Genomic DNA, 24,790 nt, shown 5'->3' on the forward strand with positions numbered 1-24,790 from the left:
AATTGAACAGCAAAATTCAAAAAACAAATTCAACTAAAATCCAACAAAATTGATCTTATATGAGAAAAAATCCCACAACAATATTCATACAATTATTAAGAATATAAAAAAATAAAAAAAAATAAAAAAGAAAATATAATGAAAAAAAACATAAAAAAAGAAAAAAAAAGAAAAATCTTACCTTAATGTAATTGTGAGTGAAACTGAAAAGAGAAAAGAAGAAATAAATTTATAAAGGATGTTAATTAAAAATAAAGTTGAGAAGAGAAAAGAAGAAGAGAGAAGAAGACATACCAGCTCGTGGAGGAGAAGAGAGGAGCGGAGAAGGAGTTGAGGAGAGAAGAGAGAGAGAAAGGGACGTTGGTGTTTTTTACATAAAGGGAAGAGAGAAGAAGAGGAGGAGGAAGATAAGGGTGATTACATTTGTTATATTTAATTTAAATTTTTAATTTAATCAAAAAATTTCAGAAACCCCTCATATATCACCAACGACTTTTCAATTTGTCAGTAATTTTATCTGTAAAGAACAATAATTAATAGTGCAATTGAGAAGTGAACAGTTTCAGAGCTCTCTGAAAAATACCGACAAAATTAATTCGTCGGTGATACCCTTTGTAATTGATATAATGAACAATGTCAGGGAGAAGTGAATAGTTTACCAACGAATTTACGGATGGATTTTACCGGTGGTATTAATACCATCGATAATTCCTTCGGTATAAATGACATGTCATCATACTTTTTGGCTTTTTTAAAAATAAAAATTCACTATAATTTTTTCGGTTTATACCAAAAGAATATTTCTATCAGTGTTTACCAATGAATATAGTAAGAGAATATCCTATTGGTAAAACTCATTGTAATTTACTAATAAAAATATTATTTCAATATTTCCATTTATATTTATTAATTTTATTGAAGTGAAAAACCATTGTGGAGAAAAAAATATTCACTCAAGGACTCAGATATGCCACTAATCCTGAACTGTTATTACAGTACAAATTTTTGTGAATGGATTTTTCTCTCCTTCCATTATGTCATGGAGATTCCGGTAGGAGTGCATCTCTTCCTAATTTTTACACGGCACTGTATGATTTTGCGCTCGCTCTCTCTCTCTCTCTCTCTCTCTCTCTGTCTCTCTCTCTCTCACACACACAGACAGACACACACACACACACACACAGAGACACACACACACACACACGGATGCTTAAGATTTCACATAAACTAATGGGGTTCTTGCAGACATGAAGACATTACAGTGTCTGCCTCAGCAGGTATTATGTGATTTTCATGAACCCCACATGTTCCCCACTTATACATTGTCTCTGTTTTTCTCCCCCCTCTTTGGTTAAATATGCGAGAATTAGAGAATAAATGCGCAAGTAGCCAGGCATTTCATATCGTGATGATGCAATTAAGCGTAGCCATCTATTATACGTAGAGCGGTAGGGAGAATAAGACCGATGCACATGCATGACGTACAGGAATATTTACTGTAGAAATCATAGAAGAATCTATACGTAGCTATACAATGAATGCTGGCTAGCTGTGGTCTGTGAGGCCCCCTTTTTTTTATTATTATTTTTTTATTCATTTTTCAGGTCCTCTTCTCCTCAAAATAAAGGTTCTACGACGACAAGAATAGAATCAAATCCATTGCAAAATCGCATTTTCTGTCATGTTTGTATTGTACGTATTACATATATTGATCCCTCTTAAACTTCAAGCTTGACAAGTTTCGCATGAAAGAAATACGTGTTATGAATGGACAGCTTGAATTTATTCTATCAATACAAGATTAATTAGAATAATTATGAAAGTGGATGATGTAATGCTCTACAAATTATTTCACCAGAGCTTAAATCATGTCAATATTATTCTTACTCTTTTTCTTTTTTTCTTTGTAATAATTCAATATTAGTTCTTCAAAGTGGTTATTAACATCTAATTTGTATATGTGTCGGGGTGATCATTTTCGGTTCGATTCGATTTTTATCAAAAAAAGTAACCAAACCGAATTAAAAAAAATCAAAACCGGTTCAAACCGACCGGTTTCGATTCGGTTTGGTTTTTTAGGACAAAAACTTGTTCAAATCGGTTTGACTTGATTTTTTTGGTTTGACTTAATTTTTTCTTTTTATTTCTTTAGGTTCGGTTTGATTTTTTCAATTTCAAGTTTATAAAATCAAACCGAAGTAGTCGGTTTTTTCACAATTTTAATCGGTTTTTTTTACGGTTCGGTTTTTTCAGTTATTTTTTTTCTGGTTTTATCGGTTTAATCGTTTTTTAGTATTTTTCTCACCCTTAATATGTTTCACTATGCGTAGGATGTATGGTTTTACTTATAATATTTTTGGCAGTAGTTATTCTTATTGAGATTTGCTATATATATATATATATATATAATTGTTATCTTTAAACTCCGATTCGTTAATGATTATTTTATATGATATAATTATAATTATATTATAAAATAAATTAAAAGATTTTGATTTTATACTGTTCATCATCTTTATATGTCCTTTCATATTTCAGTATTCACATCATTGTTTATATCCGATTGTTTACCTTTCCAGGTCTTTGAAGTTTTTATTGTTCTTACATTTTGATTATTAAACTCAATTCCTCTTCAATTTCATCATCATTGCAAATTATGTTAGCATGATTGATTTTAATGTATTAAGAATCATTTCCATTTGTATGCTCTTGAGTATCCGATGTGACATGAAATATTCAATACTAGATTAAAAATAAATTTTATAAAAATAAATTTTAGATTACTTTTTAAAAAATTAAAAGAACAAGGTTCAAGATTAATAAAAAAAATTAATATCTCAAAAAACTTCAATTTTATATCTTGAAAGTTTCATATGGTTCATGTTCTAGGTTTTTTCGTTTCAGTGTGTATATATATATATATATATATTATAACGGGCTTCTTCTAATTTAGAAGACAGAGGGCCCGTACTTCTTTTTTTTTTTAAAAAAAAAAGAATCCAAGTAATAATGAAAAATAGTAAAATGTAGTTGCATCGTCCTATAATATTTAAATGTTGAAAAAGAAAAGAGTTAATTAATAAATTAGGAATCTAGATTATTGAAGGATAAGGTGACAGGACGCTTCTGACAGCCAAGTGACGCAAAAGACGACGTCAGTGCAAGTTCAGGCCAGCAAAGTACCCGAGAGACACACGTCACAGGGGCTCCTGAGACCGCCAAGGCGAATATCAAGGAGGACGATGCACGTGTAGGGTTGATTGAGGTTCCACGTGGACCATTCGATGACAAGCTGTTCGCTGTGATGATGGGCGCACCTGGGTAAAGTGGTGACTGTGGTTGCGTATGAATTGTACGAAAGCAAGATGATAACCTCCTTTTACATTTCTAGAACCCATATTACTTTGATTGTGACATCTATCAACCCCACAGTTTTAGCTAGCAGCCTGGCGCTTTCATCGAGTTTTTCCCCGGCCTGTGTCAAGACCTTCGGCTGTAGCCATGGGCGAGTGGCTCATCTTTCCTGGGCTAGCTCGTCTCCGGTTCAACCAGTATTTTTTAAAATATTAAAATTTTTTATTTTTATTTTTGTTTAAAATTAAAACAATCTTAAACAGGTACTAAGACGACCATCTTTCTTCTTGCATTTTAAAGTATTTTAAAAAAGTTCAAAATGTTTTTTATTATTTTATTTCGAATTATTATTATTATATATTTTTCATATTGTTTTAATGTATCAATATCAAAATAAATTTTAAAAAATAAAAACAAAAATTTTAAATAAAAAATAATTTAAAAAATAACAATTACCTCTAATCTAATTTCAAAGTTTACGACATTATTTGCACATGGACCACTTGGTTTGTGGCATTCTTTTAAACCTTTTCCTTGTCACTGTCGGAAGCATCCGAGACAGGCCCATAAAGACACTTTCGTTCATGTAGCCTCTCTGAATTCAACACTCTTCTGAGAAAGCCTTGGGCCCAAAAAATCCAAGTGTCACTGTGTCGTCGCTCCTTGATAAAGAAAAAGAGTGTAGTACAAGTACTTGAAGAATTAATTAAAATACACCGTCAAACTACTATCAACCAGTCAAGCCCGCCATTTTTCTTCCATCTAACACGTGCCCATGAACGCCTCTGGTTTTCAAACCCGACTTTGTCGGGGAGGTTTATTTTTATATTTTAAAAATATTTATTTTTTTAATTTAAATTAATTTTTTAATATTTTTATATTATTTTGATGAATTAATATTAAAAATAATTTTTTAAAAAAATATTATTTTAATACATTTCTGAATGAAAAATATTTTAATCTACTTATCAGACTTTTTACTAAAAAATTATTTAAGAACGTGATAATATTTATTTTTTAAAATGTTTTAATAAAATGATATTTAACATTGTTTTTTAAGTGTTTTTTACTTGAAAATATATTAAATTAATTTTTTATTTTAAAAAAATAATTTTTATATCATCATATCAAAATAAAAAATATATATATTTTTAAATAAAAGAATTAAAATTTTTAAAAATACTAGTTTTAACCAATTTCGTGAAATCCAAATTCACTCCCTTTACGGGAAAGAAGAGGATTAAAAAAAAAAAAAAAGCAAGAAACGGTGACTTTAGTTCCGGTGAATCGAGCAGGGATCATGGAGAGAGCATAGACGAGTCCCGGTGTTTATAAAGAAGAAGGTGCAGCCATAAACTTGACTTTTGCTTAGGTCTATCTATAGTGCAGTCCTCTTGCTGCTTATTTAGCTGTCAGGCATGACCGTGCCCGTGTTATAGCTCTTGGTGCCTTTCTTTGAGCTTTTCAAGTTAAATCAATTTCTTGAGTTTTTAAATTTAATTGTTAATGAATAACCAAAAGCAAATTCCTCAGAGAGGAGACTCTTTAATGTGCTACGGTAATTTCTCATGGAATTAACATTAAAAATAATATTTCAAAAATACCATTTAAATCTGATTTTGCTTGAATGAAGTCTTAAGAATGTGATTTGGTGGGAAAACATTATTATCCAGGAATTAAACATTTAGGCGTCATAATGCATGCTCAACATGCTCTAGATGGGCTATTACCATGGAGGCATATGAACTCTGTGGCTATTTAAAAAGAATTGTGCACGTCGTGATTTGCTGCTGCGGCTGCTGCTGCTGCTGCTGATTTATTATTAGATTAGTCTGCTCTTCGTATACATAAGCTTGTCAACAGCTGCTATTTAAAAAGGTTTTCTGTAACAAAAAAAATGATTTTAAGAACAAAATAGTCAAGACAGTTTATTTTCATTAGAAAAGAAAATATTTGAAAATAGAGTACTCCCAGTTCATGTGTTCGAAAATTAGTCTCAAATAACTTTTGGTAGGCAATTATCAAGAAAAGTAGCCCTTGGCATACCAGCTGATTGTATGCCTTTCCAAGCCATTCAGCTTTTCTCAAACAGGTGGCTGTTTCTAGAGCTTTGAAAGGCATTGGCCTTGCTGTTGTTGCACAAGCAATTCAGTCCGTCGTTGCTGATTCTACTGATGAAAGCAATCGCGGTGCAGCCTTTGGATGGCTACAACTAACATCCAACTTTGGTTCAATTATTGGTGGACTCTGCTCAGTGTCGATAGCTCCAGTAACATTCATAGGAATCCCTGGGTGGAGGGTTGCATTCCATATTGTTGGCATAATCAGTGTTCTTGTAGGTGTGCTAGTTTACCTCTCTGCCAATGATCCACACTTTTCAGATGCCAGTACAAAAGCTCGAGTAAATCCTTCTGGTCAGAGGTGAAGGAACTGTTACATGAAGCCAAGCCAGTTATTAAGATTCCATCTTTCCAGATTGTTGTGGCTCAGGGAGTCACCGGTTCATTCCCTTGGTCTGCTTTGGCATTCGCACCCATGTGGTTAGAGCTTGTTGGTCTCTCTCGTGAGAAAACTGCAGTCCTCATTGCCTTGTTTGTCATTGTTAGTTCCTTTGGGGGATTGTTTGGTGGCAAAATGGGGGATTTCGTTTCTGCTCGTCACCCAAATTTTGGGAGGACAGTTCTAGCACATATAAGCTCTGCATCAGCCATCCCTCTGGCAGCATTGCTTCTTCTGGTTTTAACTGATGCTCCATCAACAGCAATCATGCATGGAATTGTATTGGTCATAATGGGATTATGCATGTCTTGGAATGCTCCAGCTACAAACAAGTAAACTCTCTCGAACTCTTTTTTTTTTTCTCTTTTTTTCCTCCCTTTTACTTATTTGCATCCTCTGCAATAAATATTCAAAATATTAATGTACAGTTAATCAAATAAAGCCATAAGACAGAATAGCCAAAGAATTTGAACGAGCAAGTTCATCGATATAAAATGGGATCAACACCAAATAACTAGCATGGCTATACAGTACCATAAGTGGGAACTAGGAGATTTGCAAGACTGCCAAATCACTAGATTCTTGCATGCATAGACTATATTACTGCGCATGTTTATTAGCATTTCAAATTCTTGATGGTTGTTATATATATGCCCATGCAGTCCAATTTTTGCTGAAATAGTACCCTATAAATCTCGGCGTCTATGCGTTGGATCGATCTTTTTGAGTCTGTGCTATCATCATTTGCTCCCCCAGTAGCTGGAATACTTGCTCAGCATGTTTATGGCTATAAACCACTTCTATATCCACAGAATCTGAAGAGATTGCTACAGATAGAGGGAATGCTGCATCTTTGGCCAGAGCTTTGTACAGTTCAATAGGAGTTCCAATGGCTCTGTGTTGTCTCATCTACTCATTCCTCTATGGTACCTATCCAACAGACAGAGAGCGGACTCAGATGGAAGCACTGATAGAATAAGAGATGCGGCAATTGATGTCTGATAATAATTTAACCATTGTTAGAGATTATTCTCAAGTTCGTTTCTTTGAAGAAGCAGAAGAACCTTCTGTTAAGGACAGAAGTGTTATTGAAATGGATTATGAAGGAGAGGATAGTCTTGATCTTGATGAAAGTGATGAGAAGACATCACTCTATCGTCAACTGACATTCGTCAATTTAGGTGAATAATGGAAGATTGGTTTTGATATTAGCCAGGCTGAAGCTGACCTTTTCTACTAGTTACTCCATACTAGTATCATGCATTGTGGGAGAACGTAAAATCTCTCGATTAGCAAAGCACATCAAAATACTGAAAAGTGTAAACAGTACAGGAGCCATATAAATAGGCCTTCAGCTCTTTGCTTTGATCTTCTTCAGCCAGAAATTAGCTTTGGAAATACGAGACCCCATTGAAAGGTCTTCTAAGCTAAATGAATAGATAGATTTTTCTCTTCTTTTTCTTTTTCTAACACCTTATAATTGTAGTTTCATTTGTTGAAGATCCTTTTATGTTTTCGGTAGGTGATATGTAGACGTTAAAATTTAAAGAGCGCTTGCGCCATTTCACCATTTCCCAGGGGATTGGATTGTACATATGGCTCTCAGAAACATGAATCATTCAAAGCCACGGTATTAAACCATAAAGCATTGGCTGGTCTTGCGCATGCATTTTGACATTTTGCCTCTGTCGAGCACAGCGTGATTGGGGCTCGTTGCTTCCTTTCGAAAAGGCGTCATCAAAGTTTCGACCATCTACGCAATAATGGTGGCTAGGACGACCTTTATCTCTATATATTTAATGCCATCATCGAGACTTGCCACCTAGAGCATGTAGAAATGGGAAAGATCTTTTCAAATACATGCTTTATAAGCCTTTATTCATCTCTCTCTCTCTCTTCCATTAATAGCATTCTATAATGATATATAATCAATCACGTGTCTTCATGCACCTTGTCAATACAAAATATATCACCTAGGTATATAGGAGATACAAACCAATCAAACAGGTATTAAAGTAAAGCGCGGGGCTCTGTAAACAACATAATTGGAGAGGGAGGATGAGAGCAGCACGGGAAGCTTAGCTGGGTTTGGTTGCTGAAAACATCGCAAACCGCCCATTTCTTGTACATGTAAAATCAACCAGTCCACAGGCTCTACAGACGTCTTCTAGTTCACGTTCAGATAGGAAGATGTTGCTGCCTGATACTTGTGTGAATCTCTACAATGGGAGACAAATAAATAATCCATCGATCATATATAGCTTAAAGAAGACAAAAATATGATGCTTGAAATAGCGTCTTTCTAGCAAAGCTTCTTGGAGCTATTTCGACCTTGGGTGTGAGATTATTCCCGTTTGAGGATATAGAAAATGTCAATGAACAAATTGAGCATGTTGAGCCAAAGTCCTTAAGCATTGCCATTCAAGTTCCTAGTGGTTAATTTTTATTTTTCTTGCTTCACTGATGTCTAAAGAGCATGTTGTCTAAAGTCATTAGGTATAGCAGTTCAAGTTCAAACTGAACTACATACCTGGCTTATAGGCTTCAAAAATGGGATGAGACTGAAATGCCCATCAAGTATGTAGGTGGTGGCAACGAACACTCCTCCAGGCCTCAAAACTCGACTTACTTCAGCTACCTGCACAAGAATAGCTACCACATCATGGAGATCATAAGCCGGTAAACTTAAGCAAAAGTGGAATCATGTAAAGCACACTTGTGAAAGAAGCAGGTAGCAATGCAAATAAGAAGGTGCGACACTCATCTCAAATGTACATCATGACAGAAAACAAAAAATAAGATATCTCATATGAATTAAGAGGTCTATTCACGATACATAATGAAAACAAACCTAATGCAAATAATCATTTTTATGAAGATCTGTTATTATTGTCGTCAATTGAAAGTATTTCACTTCAATATATCTTCTAACTAGCAGAATGCAACACCCTATGATAATCATTTTGGAAAGTTCTCCTCCTGCTTGATGAATTCATATCACTGTTGCCGCATGTTTTCTGAGTAGTCCAGAGCCATGACAAGAGAAAACAACCCACTCTTGGTGAATAGTCTTGAAAATAAACCACTACGACAACTAGCATCTAGATTATTGCCACCTAAAACTGGCTTGAGGTAATCCAATTCATCAATTCAAACTGCAGTCCAGATCACAGTGAGTTTACAGCGCTACCACACAAATAAGATTTCCAATTGAACAAACAAATTTCCTGTGAAAGCTTTCAATGAAGAGATTGTTCTGTTACCTCTTTCTCTGGGCCTGGAAAACCACCCCATACAAAATTTTGACGCCAGCCTCTCTCGTAAAGGAATGACATGAATGGAGTTCTGATTCAGAAAAACAAGACAAGGAGGGCATGACCAAGATTTTAATGAGAGGCACTCATACTGATCATGCGGGATAGCATGAAATGCATCAGGCTGATGATTATATATTCCTACTGAAATTTGTATTCATTCAATGCATGGAAACCAAGTCAATCCACAATGTTCTACAAAATTTCCTGCTGTAACCAGGCAACAGATGCAACAAGATGCAATTTCCCCAAAGAAATTCCAGAATAGGTTGTCTGGGGCTGTAAATGGATTTAGCCAAGATTAACGAAGCCTAGATTGGTTGTGGGAATCAACAGACACCAATCCCTTCAAAATGAAATTTACAATGACAGAATTGGGGCACCACCATCTAGAGCATGCAATAGAATCCAAAAAATACCAGGCTGAAAGTTTAGCGGCAAGAAACTTGACCTTTCGTTAGCATGACAGAATAGATGGTTTAAAAAGACTAGCTTGTCATCTTGGAGGCAATTTCTAGTTTTGGAAATGAAAAACATCATTGTAAAGCATGATGGGTCCGGAATCTATCTAATAAAAATTAATAACTGTAATTGATAAATGACCCTATCCTGTATTTGAATTGCCTCAGGATGGACACAAATCTTCTTACTTGTACTCTGCAACGGTCATAGTGCGAACATGTATGAACATTATCCAGGTCCCAAATTTGCAACAAGAACCATTTCCTCAAACACTATCTTATTCATGAAGATCGCAACAACTATTTTATTCACACCTGAAAAATTCTGTGGCCAAAGGCATAGCATCACCATATTCCTTAGACCCACTAGCTACCGTCAATTCAAGATGTGTTTCCTTGCTGCAGACCACTCCCGAGTTAATGTTGGCTGAGTTTATTTTGTTTTTGTTATTGGGGTTGCAGGTCTTTTATTAATAGCTCTTATGTATTTCAGTAGCTGTTGGTGGTTTTCTTAACTGTAACTTGCTTCAGCTGGATTTTTTTCTGGTTGGTATTTTTTGTTGTTGGTTTTTTTTAGCACCTGTTGGATCCTGGATTCCTTAGCTAACCAATATGATATTTTTTGTTTTCTTTCTAGGTAAGTGTTTCACTGTGTTTTTGATATTTTTTATGAATGAGAGCATATTTCTTTTTTCTAATTTGTATATGTGTATGTATGACTTCCAGTTTTCTGCCTATTTCATTTTGATCTATTATATTTTTACATTTGATTAAAAAAAAAAAGAGTTGTGTTTCCTTCCCAGAGTATATCTTCTTACAAGTGCTGCACTGCAAACTAGATCGACGTGCAGAATATCTGTACCAGATCAAACCATTACAAACACAAAACTATTTCCATGCCAAGAGCAATAACAATTTCTGCATACAATTTTGAAAATAACTTACACAGATAGGACGGTTGCGCCAATCAAAGTCACGGGCTCGTAACATACGGGACAGGCTAGGATGTTCTTGCTGCTACGGACATCCTTTTCAACTGTCACGGGACCCTAAATCAAATAAGAACACAAAACGATATATATATATATATATATATATATTGGAACAATCTATGACTAATCATTCAAGATTAATAACCTACAATCTCAATTCTCAAACATTAATAAAGCCTGTAACATTTGCTTTTGCATCAATTCCCGTTAATTTCTCTCAGCAACCAAACAAGGAAATGAGGGAAATGCTTGTGATCACAATGAAAGATGACTTAAGGCGCAGTATGCATTGGAAAATAAAAAACTGGGCAATTTGAAAAGGTCTAAAAATAGAAGGCAGACCGTTGGCTTAGTCTCGGCAAAGGCGGTGGAAGAAGCGCGAATTTTTGTCGCGAAACTAGTGCGTCTAAAGGTCGGGGTACAGTACGGTTTGAAATGAACTCGACTCGAGTTGCTGAGTTGACTCGGGAGAAACGAGGACGAGAGAATAATGGAGGAGGCCATGGCTTCTTCCTGTCTTTGTAGGATAGCAGAGAGGGTGTCGGGAGTGGATGAAATATATGGGAGTAACCAAAATAAACAAATGACAAAAGATTAATTGGATTGGGGGGGCGGGGCGGGGCGGGCGGGCGGCATGACACCACCAATGGCTTGCTTCCCCTTACATACAAACTACTACAAAGCAAATTCAGATTATAGTATTTGCTCCTAGAAAAACGCATGTTCCATCTATGTTGGTCCAAAATATATATATATATATATATATATATATATATATATGATTGTTTTCTCCTTTTCTTTTTCTTTTTGGTACAAACATAATTGGGTGTTAGTAAATGTAATCATATAATGAGTGTGCGAATCGTAGTTCAATTTATTTTTTAAATTAATTTTTGGTTTAAAAAGTATTAAATTGATATTGTTTTAAGTGTTTTTTTAATGTTTTTGATTTAATAATATCAAAAAACATTTAAAAAAATATAAAAAAAATATCATTTTAATGCATTTCAATTAAAAAATATTTTTTAAAAAAATATTATGTATCATATTACCAAACACACACTACTTATATTTAATGACTAGTAAAATACTTATTTGGTTAGAGGCTTCAGATTTACTCTTCTCCCGATGATCTGATAAAATAATAATATTCTAAGTATAAAAAAATCTCTTAAATATTATTATAAGACTCAATCAAGTGGGTCAAATTTGAAAACTCATGATTCATTGTCTAGTCCATGTTTAAAATTAAATAGTATGAGAATTGTTTCATATAACTCAATCGGCTTAACGAGTTAAAAAAAAACATAATTTGGCTTATAAAAAAGATTTCAAAATGAGATTTTCTTAAAACATATAAGGTTGTGTTTGTTTTTGGGACTCGCCGTGCATTTTCAAAAAAAATTAATTTTTTGTTTAAAATAAATTTTTTATATTTTTTTATCATTTTGAAGTGTTGGTGTCAAAATAAATTTTAAAAAATAAAAAAATAAATATTATTTTGATGCATTTCTAAGTGAAAAGCACTTTAAAAAAATCATTACGGCAATGTCAAACACTACCTTAATATAAATAATAATAATAATATTCATGCGCATAGAATTTTTTTAGCATTGTCATTAAAATCTATTGGGTCAAACTTGAAAAGACATATTAAATTGTCTTGAGTTAACTTGTCAAATATGTAGTTCAAATCTTAAACAACATTGCATTCAATAATTTTTTTTTATTTAATTATATTATTAAAAAAATATTACTACCAAGCCAGAATTAACCAGAGAAGGATGAAATGGAAAAACAAGCCAATAAAAAAACATCATAAAAAACTTAATATTTAGAAATAAAATTGAAAGAAAAAGGAAAAAATAGGTTTTTTAAGAAGACCAAAAGTAATGCTTGATTAGCAATTCAAATATCTAATGAAATAAAATTAAATAAAAAAATTCTTTTAAATTTCTTTGTCCTTTTATATTTTTATTTTCTCTCTTGTATCATTTTTTTTATGAAAATATTTCTCAAATCACCATAAGAAAAAATAATTTTTAAAAACTTAACCATAAATCGTGCCTTCACGCTGAAGCCCAACACAATTCATATTTTTCTCTTCAATTACTCGGCGACATCGACACATGTTTATCAAGGATGCCCAATTTTATTTTAAACAAACCTTTATTTTATTTTATTTTATTTTATTAAAAAAATAGACATACAATGTGTTGCTTGTTGTTCCTGAAATCTAGTCACTAGTATGTAGTATGGTGGATGAAAAATCAAGTATCGTGATTTTTGGGTTGAATATTTATCTTTCAACTAATTTTTGGACAAAACTTCTAGTAAATACTATAAAACTCTTTCTAAATCATAAAACACCTAAAAATCACCTCAAAATAAAATCTATTTTTTTTAAAGGATGTCCATCATTAAATGAAACACATCGATACCAAAATTATAATTTTCATCATCGAAAAATGAGTAAACAGACAACTCTCTCTTTTTCCCCTCTCAAATTCAAGAGCTAAAATATAAATAAAATAAATTTTGAGATCAAAACTAAAATTATAAAAACTATAAGGACAATAAAGAAAAAATAAGAAAAGTATTTTCTCTCTTTGGTAGGCCATGAAGTTTCTTCTTGTTTTATACTTTGATCCTTTTTATTGAATATTGTCTCTCCTTAGCAAAGTTTTACAAATTAGACATCAAATTATGAATAGAAAGTTCCAATTGAAAACAAAAGGTTTCAAGATGAAAATTAAAAGAAAAATAATTGGTTACTATAAATTGTTATAATTTTTTACCTAGTTATTTTGTAATATTATGTGATTATTATTGGGTATTTTTTATGACATTGTCCAGGCATCTCAAGCTTTTGCCGAATACATAAATACAATAGATCATCTTTTGTGACTTGGGTATAAAAAATACAATGTTTTTTTTCTTCGTATTTGTAGGAATACTAGGTAAAGTTCTAAATTTACTTCTTACTAATGTAAAATCAATCAATTACATGCCTACAAGTAAGCAAAATAAATACACATCGTCAAGGTGGTTAAAATAAAACAACCAAATGGCTATCTATTTTTTTATATTCTTGCAAATAAAATTATGTTCCTTTATAAATAAGGGATTTTATTTTTATATTTGTCTTACGTGAATAGCGTCCTTCTGGATTAAGATTTTTATTGTGATGAGTGGAAACAACAAGAAATTATTATTTCTTATTAGTAAAAAAAATTGAAATCGCCACTTCATATTTTGATCATTATAAACTTTAACTAGTCTTAGAGTCTGGATAAAAGATTAATTGTTTATACAAAAAATATATCACCTCTAGTATACCTTACCTAAGATAAGCTGTATTATTTGTTTGTATGATATACTCTAAGGTATTGTTGTATTTTTTAACTATTGATATGTCTAAGATTTAAGAAAAGTACTCATCAATAAAAAAATTTTATCTTATCAAGTTAAATCATAATCATCATATTGTCAAAATATTTTTTTTAATATTTTTCTTTTAATATTGTGAATACATCCTACGTATAATTTTATAATCCTTAATATTCGAATAAACAAAATAATTTTTTTATATATTTTCAAATGTAGGCCAAGTTCTCGTAGATTTTATAAATTGGTTATTAAATCCAAAAAAACATGTAAAGATATAAAAAAAACTATTTTTCTTGAATTTTTATATTTGAGGATGCTAAATCATGCCATGTATTTTATTATTATTATTTATGCAAATGTTATTATTTTAGAGACTTAGCCATATGAAATTAAAACATTAAATGAATTTTTAAAAAAAAATTGTTTTTTTTTTAGGGAAAGAAACAAGGTTTATTTAATATTAAAAAAGTGTCTAGCGTGTAGGTCATAATTTTAAATATTAAATATCAGAGTATAAAAAAAAGTAGAGAACTCAAAATTAATTACAAAATAATCTTTCAAAAATTTTAAAATTTATTAAAAATAAACTGAAGCCATGTTTGGCAAAAACACAACAAAAAAAGGTTTTAATCAAGTTATTTGAACCACGATGTCGAATTAAGATAAATTATCGTTCATCAACTCAAAAATCAAACAAAACCAAAAAAGTCCACGCGAATCTTATTAATTTCACAAACTTCGTTCAAATTTCATACTAATTCAAGTAAATCAACACAAACCCAAACATAATTCATGAATTAACATTTAATGTTCAAATATCAATAATGACCCTAAAAATAAACTCGCTAATCAATACAAATCATCAAATCATTTCAAGCCAAAAACAAACATCAATCCAAACCAAATAATATCCAAACAATCCAAGAATTGTACACAATAATAAGCATTATTATATATTCATTTTACTATAGCTTGTGAGGCAATGAATTATGGATTCCAATAATGAAGTGGTGATGTTTCCCTTTACAACAAAGAACGATGAATTGGTCATTAGGGCAAAATGGTATTTTTCACAAGGTTTATTTATCATTATTATATTAATTGGTGTTAAATTAGTCCTTTAATATTTCTATAAATAGTGAAATGATTTAAATACTCTAAAAAAAAGTTCTAGGAGATTTTAGGTCTCTTGCACTTTGATTGCACAGTGTAATGACTAAATCGCAATTGAAAGAAAAATAAAATAAAACGATGTCTAGGGAAATTTTTGTATTTTCCTAATGAGTTTTTAGTTATAATCAATTTAAATGAGAGGCAATTCAGGTTTTTAACAAATATAAATATAATTAAATAATTAAAAGTGAATGGCGCATGCATAGGACTCGCCAACAAGTAAGAGAGGCTCATGCTTTTTGGGTGGCATATGTGACCCCTTCCACTAGTCAAATGCCATCTTTGACGATGCGTTGGAAGTGACGTGCCATCCTTTTATCGATGGTAAAGTGTGTGTTCTTGGAGGAGCAGTAGATGGGCCTCGATAAACTTTTTTATTTCTTCCCTCTTTTCTCTCTTTTTGCCTCGGATTTCACACTAGCCCTTTCAAAAATAAAATGTGTCATAGTAGTTTGTATTTGTATTAATTTTGATCTTCATTCTTTTGATTCATATTTGTTTTGCTTTTAATGTTTTTTGAAATTGATTTTTTTCAATTTCATCTCTCGATATTTTATTTCATTTATTTTTTTTATCTAATTTAGTCTTCATTTTTTTATCACTATTTAGTTTTTTTTATAAATGACAATTTCTCTTCATGATTTTTTCGGGTTTACCTGTTATGATATAAGCCAGTCTCATGACTCGAGTTATGGGTTTTGAAGATTAGCCTAATTTGATTTCAGTTTTTTTTATGTTTTTTATTCATTTTTATCATTCGATATTAGGTTATTGGGCCTTCAACTTTATGAATTCGGTTGCTTTTCTTTTTATGGGTTTATCCTGATCTCATATCCTAGTTCAAGGGTTAGTCGAATTAACCCAAATTGACTTAGGTTTTTTGTTTTTTATTTTTTTCAGTTTTGCTTGTCATTGTTTTATTCTTTTTTTTTTTGGTACGAAGTTATCATGACCTTAAATAGGGCCGCGAATTTAGCATGCTTACTTGAGTCAAGTTTTTTATTCTCTTTTAAAATTGATTTTTTTTTCAATTTTTCCTTCAACATTTGATTTCCTGGTAATTTAGCTTTAGATTTTTTTTCTTTTTATAAAGTTATCTCGTGCTCAGTTAATTTTTGCTTTGTTATCAAATAAGACTATTAAGACATTTTAAGAATATTTAAAGGGTTTATTTTCATAATATTTGTGAGAATTTATTTTTTTTATTAGTCATTGTCATTTTTTTGGTGTTTTTTTATAATAATATTATTAAGTTAACCGAGTTAATTTAACTCATTTGAATCAATAACTCGAATTCCAAATTTTTCTTGGTACTTTTAAAAACACTATCACTATCTAACTATTTTTTTTATATTAGAAAAAACTTAACCTAGTCCATAATATAACGTGAACTAGCTATCTAGTTTACTCTTTAAAAAAAACCTCATTAATAGGAACTAAAAGTCAACATTTATTTTGTTACATTAAAAAACCAATCTCTATCAGTAACAAAATCTCAAAACTGAAACCTAACTCCAAGCAACTAATAATTCGATGGCAGTGATGATTTTGACCTATAAATTGGTGTTTGTGATAAGTACTAGGAGAAATGAAAACTATATGAGAGATCAAAATAAGAGGGGGGAGGAGGAAGAAAAGAGGATAGATTAAGATCTTATTGTATAGCAGGTTTGCATGAGGGATATGTTTTAATGATGGTTTTTTTATTAATTTTTTTAGTGATTCTCAAAATTATGGGTTTTCAAATTTTATGAATTATAGGTTTTGTGAAGAATTGGAATTTTCGTAATTTTTTTGTTAATGTTTTTTTTTTAAAAAAAAGAATATTACAAAAAGGTGAAAGTGGGCAATTTATTTGCCGAGACTATCAATTTTTATTGGAACTTCGAGCCAGTCATAAGGGTAAAATCCGGGAAATTAAAACAAGAGGGAAAAGAAACGGAACGTTGTCGAAAGTCCGGGGACAAAAACTAAATCGTTGATGTTTTGATTGTGATTATTTGTGTGCGCATGTGTATATATATATATAAATTAAGTAGCATCGGGTCAACAAGAAGCCCGTCTAGCTCAGTTGGTAGAGCGCAAGGCTCTTAACCTTGTGGTCGTGGGTTCGAGCCCCACGGTGGGCGATAGAACGTTTTTTCAAGCTTTGGTTTTCCCATAATGAAAGGCCATTTGTTTTTTTCGTTCTTTCTTGATAAGGGGTGGGAAACTGTTTATTATGAACGAGACCTGACCATTTTGCTACTGAAATTAGTTTCATTTTAATGTAAACTACATTTATATTTCATCATCTAATGAATTCGTCTTGCTGTAAGAACCTTATCAAACTAGAGTTATTTTGTCTGTTTTAGGTGTTTGGAAATATGGTAGCAGTTTATTTTTTAAAGTATTTTTTATCTAAAAATATATTAAAAAAATATTTAAAAAAAAATTAATTTTTACATCAGCACATCAAAATAATTTAAAACATAAAAATATTAAATTTAAATTTTAAAAAAATTTAAATTTCATGGAGTGCACTAATTACTGGAAAGCGTTTGGAAACGTAGGTCAACCTGCGTTTTTAAAAAATTCAAAAAACATTTTTTGCTAAAAATTTAAAAAAATTTTGTTTTGGTTTGTTTTGATACGTTAATTTCAAAAATAATTTTAAAAAAATAAAAAAAATATTATTTTAATATATTTTGACATGAAAAACACTTTAAAAAACAATGGAAACCATTCTCCAATCAAGTCTAAACAAGTCTAGATGATAACACGTGGTTTATTTCCAAGTTGGCTGGAACAGTATTATTGTACTTGTTTCTCCATGCAGCATAAATTGTTAGGCAAAGGATGAACTAAATAAACTAAATTAAAGTTAAGCAAAAACACTAAAACACTGGGTTTTATCTTTGTACATTATTCTTCATCTTACAATGCTTCTTTTTTTATTCTTAACTTTTATTTCCTTGTTATTTCATCATTTTATTTTACACTTGATATTTTCATCCATTTATGTGTCCTAATTCGCTTTTATTTTCATTCTATTGTATATGCGTTTAAAACTGTTTGGTAACAGTATAAAACGCGGTTTATTATTTGTGGGATCCAATATATTTTGTGTTTAAAACGCAGGTTAATCATAAGCAGCTCCAGTCTACTTCTCTTCTTATATACCACCTGTGCAGAGTAAATTAATTCATTCTACACTGAATTTACTCTGTACACAAAAGTGAATAGTGCAAAGTGAATTTATTCACTACGCACTGTTCACGTGAACAATAAAAAAATTAAAATTTATTTTATTTTTAATTTTAATTTTATTTTATTCAAAAAAACTAGTGTTTAACATTATTCAATGACACTACATAAATTAAAAGGATATCGTATGATGACGTAACATTTGCAGAATTTAATCGTAATCTCAATTTTATTCCTGATGATATTTTACCTGATTTTGTTGCACGCTCAAAAAATTATGGAAACTGTAGTTCTTGTCGGATGAATTTCATACGCGATAGAATTATAGATAAGTTAATGGAATAATAAAAAAATTTATATAAAGTATTATTTATTTCATGATGTAATAGCAGTTGTTAAATCTATAATATTTAAATTAAAAACCATCAATATTAATATATATATTTTTTAGTTATTTTATAACCTTAATTTAAAAGGCATTATTAATCAAATACATTAAATTACTTTTTGTTCAACCCCAATTACAACTACAGTTTTAACCAAACATGTATAAATATCAAACCAACATCAACCAAAAATATTTTTAATAAAACAATTTTTTCTTCAAATTATAACCATAAAAACTACCACAATACCTAACATATTTTTATTTAAAACAAGGGACTCCTGTTGTCCGTTTAGATTTAAAAAAATAAATAATATAATTTTTATCTAATTAAAAAAAGACAAAAAAAAAAAAAGTTTAGGCGTGTCCGGCTTGATTTTGCATCCCCATATGCGTTTAAGCTTCTTTTGGGGCCAGGTGTTTGAACCAATCCTCCTAAGCCTATTGCTTAGCCTTTTTTTTTATATCACCTTTTAATTGTTTTTCTTTTCTTTTCTATTTTAAATCAAGTTCATTATAAATAAATAAAAATAATGTTTAAAATATTATCCAATTTTATCATGGTTTTTTTAATAAAATATCATTTTTTTATAATTATATTAACAACTATTTTATCAACTGTTATATATAAATCTAATGCAAATAATACTGTAATTAACTGTAAGCATTGGAAGCATTAAAGAGCAGATAATAAATTATTTTAAAATTATATGATTAATCTAAATTTTGAAGCTTTTATTTTGTTAATAAACTTGTGAGTTGAGTTTTTCTATGCGGTAATTTATATTTGTTTGTGTAGTGACTAGATTACACGAGGGAGTAATTTTTTGTCTAGAATTATATTGAAGTGATATTTTTTATTTTTAAAAATTTATTTTTAACATTAACATATTAAAATAATTTGGAAATACCAAATAAACATTAATCTAAAATTAAAAAAAATAAAAAAAATTGAATTAGGATGCCAACAATTGTTGTTTGATTGGCAAGCATCGAACATTTAAGCTTCTGATGATCTTAATTATCATCCTCTTATTTTTCCTGCCGACAGACCTTTGGTGGCTTGGCGCATTCGCAGAAGTTCAACCTCTTCGAGCCCATAAAAATGATCGTTAGTTGATGATATTGATGTCTAGTAAAACAAAATTCCAAGAGCTTATTCACTTTTTTGTTTTAAAAATATTTTTGGAATAAAAAAATATTTCTTTTGATTATTAATTTTTTTATATGATGATGTTAAAAATAATTTTAAAAAATTATATTATTTTAATATATTTTAAAATAAAAAATATTTTTAAAAAATAACCAGACTCAAAAGTGCCCTTCCTTGCTTTGTTCTTCACATCACATAAACCTTCTACCACTCTTTCGGTTTGATCGAGTCACTGTAGTGATCCCGCCATCATGAGATAAGGGTTGGCTAGTGGTCAATAAAATTGTTTCAATAAATAATTATTACATGGCCATTGATAATTAACAAATAATCAATAATTCCAAGATTTAAATAAAATAAAAAACATTTCCTAGTAGGAGATTAAAAGGCACAATTTCATTTCTGCCAATAGTAGAAAAGACTTTGCCTGGAAAATAAATAAATAATGTTTTTATGTTTTAAAAGCGTTTTTTTTTTAAATTATTTTATTTTATTTTTTTTTGTTTCAAATTAATATGTTTTTAGTGTTTTCAGATCATTTTGATGTGTTAATATTAAAAATATTTTTTTAAAAATAAAAATAAAATATTATTTTAATGTGTTTTGCATATCAATACAAATCTATGATAAATAATTTTTTATTTAGTGGAAGATGGTAATACTATTTTGATTTGCCAATTAATTTTAATCCTAGCCCTTTGCATATAGCATTATTATATTTTTATTTAATATATGTATGGTTTATATATTTTTAATTTAAATTCTTTCATAGGTTTATTTATTTTTGCCTTTTCTAATATGTGTTTCCTATTTATTCCTTTCCCTTATTATACTATTATTTTAATCTTTTTCCCTTATTATACTATTATTTTTTCTTTTTCGATTTAATACTCAATCGCGTGGTTTCTATATAACATATTCAATGTCTATTTTTTATATAGTTTCTTTTATATACTGTCATAACTTTTCTTTTTATAGCACCATAAATATTCTTTGAACGTTCGATTTAAGCGTGTATCAAGATGCCATAGAAAAACACTTTTTTTTTATTCACACAATTTATAAAATCATGGTTTTTATTTTTTATAGTTGATTTAATAATAACAAAAACAAAATTGTATTGTTTAAACTCAAATTTAACAGACCCAAAACCCCTTCTCTTGAATCACCTTTCTTTAGCTCAGCATAAAAAAAAGCATAATCTTATAAATAGAACTATATTTTAAATCTTACTTTTCTTATATTATTAGATGTATAAAAATCTTTTAATAGTCCACCATATTTTTATTGAAATTAATATTGTATAAGAGATAATGTGTAAAAGTCTTCTAATAACCTACCATATTTCCATCAATATTAATACACATAGTAGGGGGGTTTTTTTTATCATTAATACATATGTCAAAAATATTTTCCATCAACATTAATACATATGTCAGAGATATTTTTCATCATTAAAATTATCAAGGCAATATTATACTTTAGTCTCTCCTTCCCATAAAGAGACTCGTTGATTATAAATAGACCATGAATCCTTCAACCAAGAGGGTTTAGATTTTTCATTCTTTACTGAATATTTATTTTTAAAGTATCTCTCTGTAATATTATTGTTTTTTCTCTAAAAAAATCATTGATTTAATTATGAGAGAGTCCTTAAATTCACCAAAAAAAATCTTTTGCAAGTATCAAACACCCGCCCCTAGCTAACTTGGCTGAGAAGAATAGATTATATTGTCAGAATGAAGAGATTAATCAATTATCTAAAATATAAATTTTGCCTCCAAGCTACTTAGAGAAATATAATTACCAAAATCTCTTTATAATATTTTTTTTATTAAAAAAACCCATCATGATATTTTTAATGAGAAAACAGTCAAATTAAATGGAGAAATTTAAAATATAAGAAAAAATTGAAAAATAATCATATATTAAGATATATTTTCAAGTTATAACTATCAAATAAAATAATATTTATCATCAAATTAGATAAAAATATCATCATGATATTTTTATGTTTTAAAAGTGTTTTCAAAAAAATATTTGTTTCAAATTAATATGTTTTTAGTGTTTTAAGATCATTTTGATGTATTAATATAAAAAATATTTTTTTAAAAATAAAAAAATATTATTTTAATGTGTTTTGCATATTGATACAAATCTATGATATCTAATTTTTTTATTTAGTAGAAGATGGTAATACTATTTTGATTTGCCAATTAATTTTAATCCTAGCCCTTTGCATATAGCATTATTATATTTAAATTTAATATATGTATGGTTTATATATTTTTAATATAAATTCTTTCATAGGTTTATTTATTTTTGCCTTTTCTAATATGTGTTTCCTATTTAATCTTTTCCCTTATTATACTATTATTTTTTCTTTTTCGATTTAATACTCATTCGCGTGGTTTCTGTATAACATATTCAATGTCTATTTTTTATATAGTTTCTTTTATTTGATTTAAGCTTGTATCAAGATGCCATAGAATCTGTTTTTTTTTTTCCTTTCTCAAACCACCATAGAAAACACTTTTTTTTATTCACACAATTTATAAAATCATGGTTTTTATTTTTTATAATTGATTTAATAAATAATAAAAACAAAATTATATTACTTAAACTCAAATTTAACGGACTCAAAACCTCCTCTCATAAATCACTTTTCTTGGGCTCAGCCTACAAAACAACATGATATATAAGCACAACTACATTTTAGATCTTACATTTTTTATATTATTAGGTGTATAAAAATCTTATAATAATCCACCATATTTCTATTGATATTAATATTGTGTAAGAGATAATATATAAAAGTCTTCTAATAGTCTATTATATTTTTATCAACATTAATATATATGTCAGAGATATTTTATATCATTAATACATATGTCAAAAATATTTTTTTATCAACACTAACACCTATGTCAACGATATTTTTTATTATTAAAATTATCAGGACAATATTATACTTTAATCTCTCCTCTCCGTAAAGAGACTTGTTGGCTATAAATAGATCATGAATCCTTCAACCAAAAGGGTTCGGAATCTTCATTATTTACTGAATATTTATTATTATAGTATCTCTCTATAATATTATTGTATATTCTCTCAAAAAATCATTGATTTAATCATTAGAGAGTCTCTAAATTCATCAAAAAAAATCTTTTACAAGTATCAAACACCCACCCCTAACCAATTTGGTTGAGAAGAATAGATTATATTGTCAAAATGAAAAGATTAACTGATTATCTAAAATACAAGCCTTGCCTCCAAGCTACTTAGAGAAATATAATTACCAAAATCCCTTTATAATATTTTTTTATTATAAAAACCCATCATGATATTTTTAAGGAGAAAACAGTCGAATTAAATGGAGAAATTTAAAATATAAGAAAAAAATGAAAAATAATCATATATTAAGATATATTTTCAGGTTATAACTATCAAATAAAATAATATTTATCATCAAAATAGATAAAATATATATAAGCAAAAATGGTACTGGATTCGCCTTGTTAAATTACACTCCTGGCCTCAGAAGGAATGTCTTCAAGCTTTCACTATAGAAGAAACAAGGGAGATTTCATATTATTATTTTCTTTTTCTACAATATATTTCAAGCAATTTCTCTAGAAAATTGATAAGCACTTTTTAAATAAATATATATTGTTCAACACTTACGCGGGGCGAGGTTTCTACTTTCTAGGTCTCAGGTCCCTTTTTCTGTACAAGTGGTATTATAGTATTAAACAACTGTGATGTGCATAATCTATTTCCCAAACCAATTAAACAGCGATAATCATTATCTGCAAGGCAAGGATAATATAGAAAAATCATAAAACCTAGGCAAAGTGGATGTTATGGCTTCTTTAAGGAATCTCCAACCTTGTTCGTTGGGTATGTTCCAAGGTAGGTTACACTAGATGGCATGGCAATGCGAGGGGCACAATTATCTTGCACACCTATCTTCTTAGGGTCCATTGTTCCTTCGTTTTATAAAATCCACTAGTTTATTTTATTGTATTTTATCGTGGACTAAATTAATATTTTTTAAAATATATAAAAAATTATTAAGAGCATGATAATTTTTTTACAATGTTATTAAACTCGAGCAAGAAGATAAATCTTGAAATACCTTGACTTGGATCCTTGCATGAGTTTTCAATTTAACTATATAATAGCTAACTCGATGTGAATTGGTTTATTTAATAGGTTAAAAGAAAACTGGATGATTGGAAAAGATATGGATCGTCTAAAAAACCAAAAAGAATTTTTTAGAAAAAGTATTAAGACAATGTCATATTAGATGACTCCAAACACGCACGATTTGGTTCATGAACTTGGTTGGGTTTAATATTTTTTTAAAAAATAATTTTTACTTAATTATATGATAGAAATTAGATGCTTGCAATTTTGAGTATCAATTCTAAAATAGATATTTGTTAGAGACCGTGACAACCCTGAACAAAGTAGAAAAAAACTATCCATGAAGTCTACTTCCCAAGCAATTCAATATTGATGCATGAAATATGAAAAATAAAATAAAATGGTTTTTAAATTATTATCAACATTAAGTAAAACACCAAATTATCCCCAAGTCCACCGTTAAACCCCTAAAGTCAAGCTTTAAAAGTGATTTTTGTTTATATAAAAAGAACTTAGTCAAGTGTTGTTTTGCATTTAGCATTATAGGAGTTTAACTTTGCAAAAAAGAATAAAAAAAGGTCAATAACCTCGATCAATTAAAAGATAGCTAATTCACAGTAATTGAAGGAGGGTGAATATGAAAGTCATTGTAGGAAAAACTGTTAAATTGACTATTTCAACCCATACTAATTAAGCTGAATGAATCTTTTAAACCTTAGTTAATATTCAAATTC

The 24,790-nt window shown here is 29.5% G+C and overlaps 1 non-coding gene and 2 pseudogenes across 1 annotated transcript; 2 read left to right on the forward strand and 1 right to left on the reverse strand.

The window, feature by feature from the left end:
• Positions 1–1,247: 1,247 nt before the first annotated feature.
• Positions 1,248–7,064, forward strand: LOC133694358 (uncharacterized; annotated as a pseudogene).
• Positions 7,065–8,811: 1,747 nt separating this feature from the next.
• LOC133694359 (uncharacterized methyltransferase At1g78140, chloroplastic-like) lies at positions 8,812–23,891 on the reverse strand (annotated as a pseudogene).
• On the forward strand, positions 17,240–17,312 carry TRNAK-CUU (transfer RNA lysine (anticodon CUU)). The gene has a single exon. It is a non-coding gene; the product is annotated as a tRNA-Lys (tRNA).
• Positions 23,892–24,790: the final 899 nt, after the last annotated feature.

Source organism: Populus nigra, chromosome 5, assembly GCF_951802175.1.
Source record: "Populus nigra chromosome 5, ddPopNigr1.1, whole genome shotgun sequence".
Taxonomy (NCBI): Eukaryota; Viridiplantae; Streptophyta; class Magnoliopsida; order Malpighiales; family Salicaceae; genus Populus; species Populus nigra.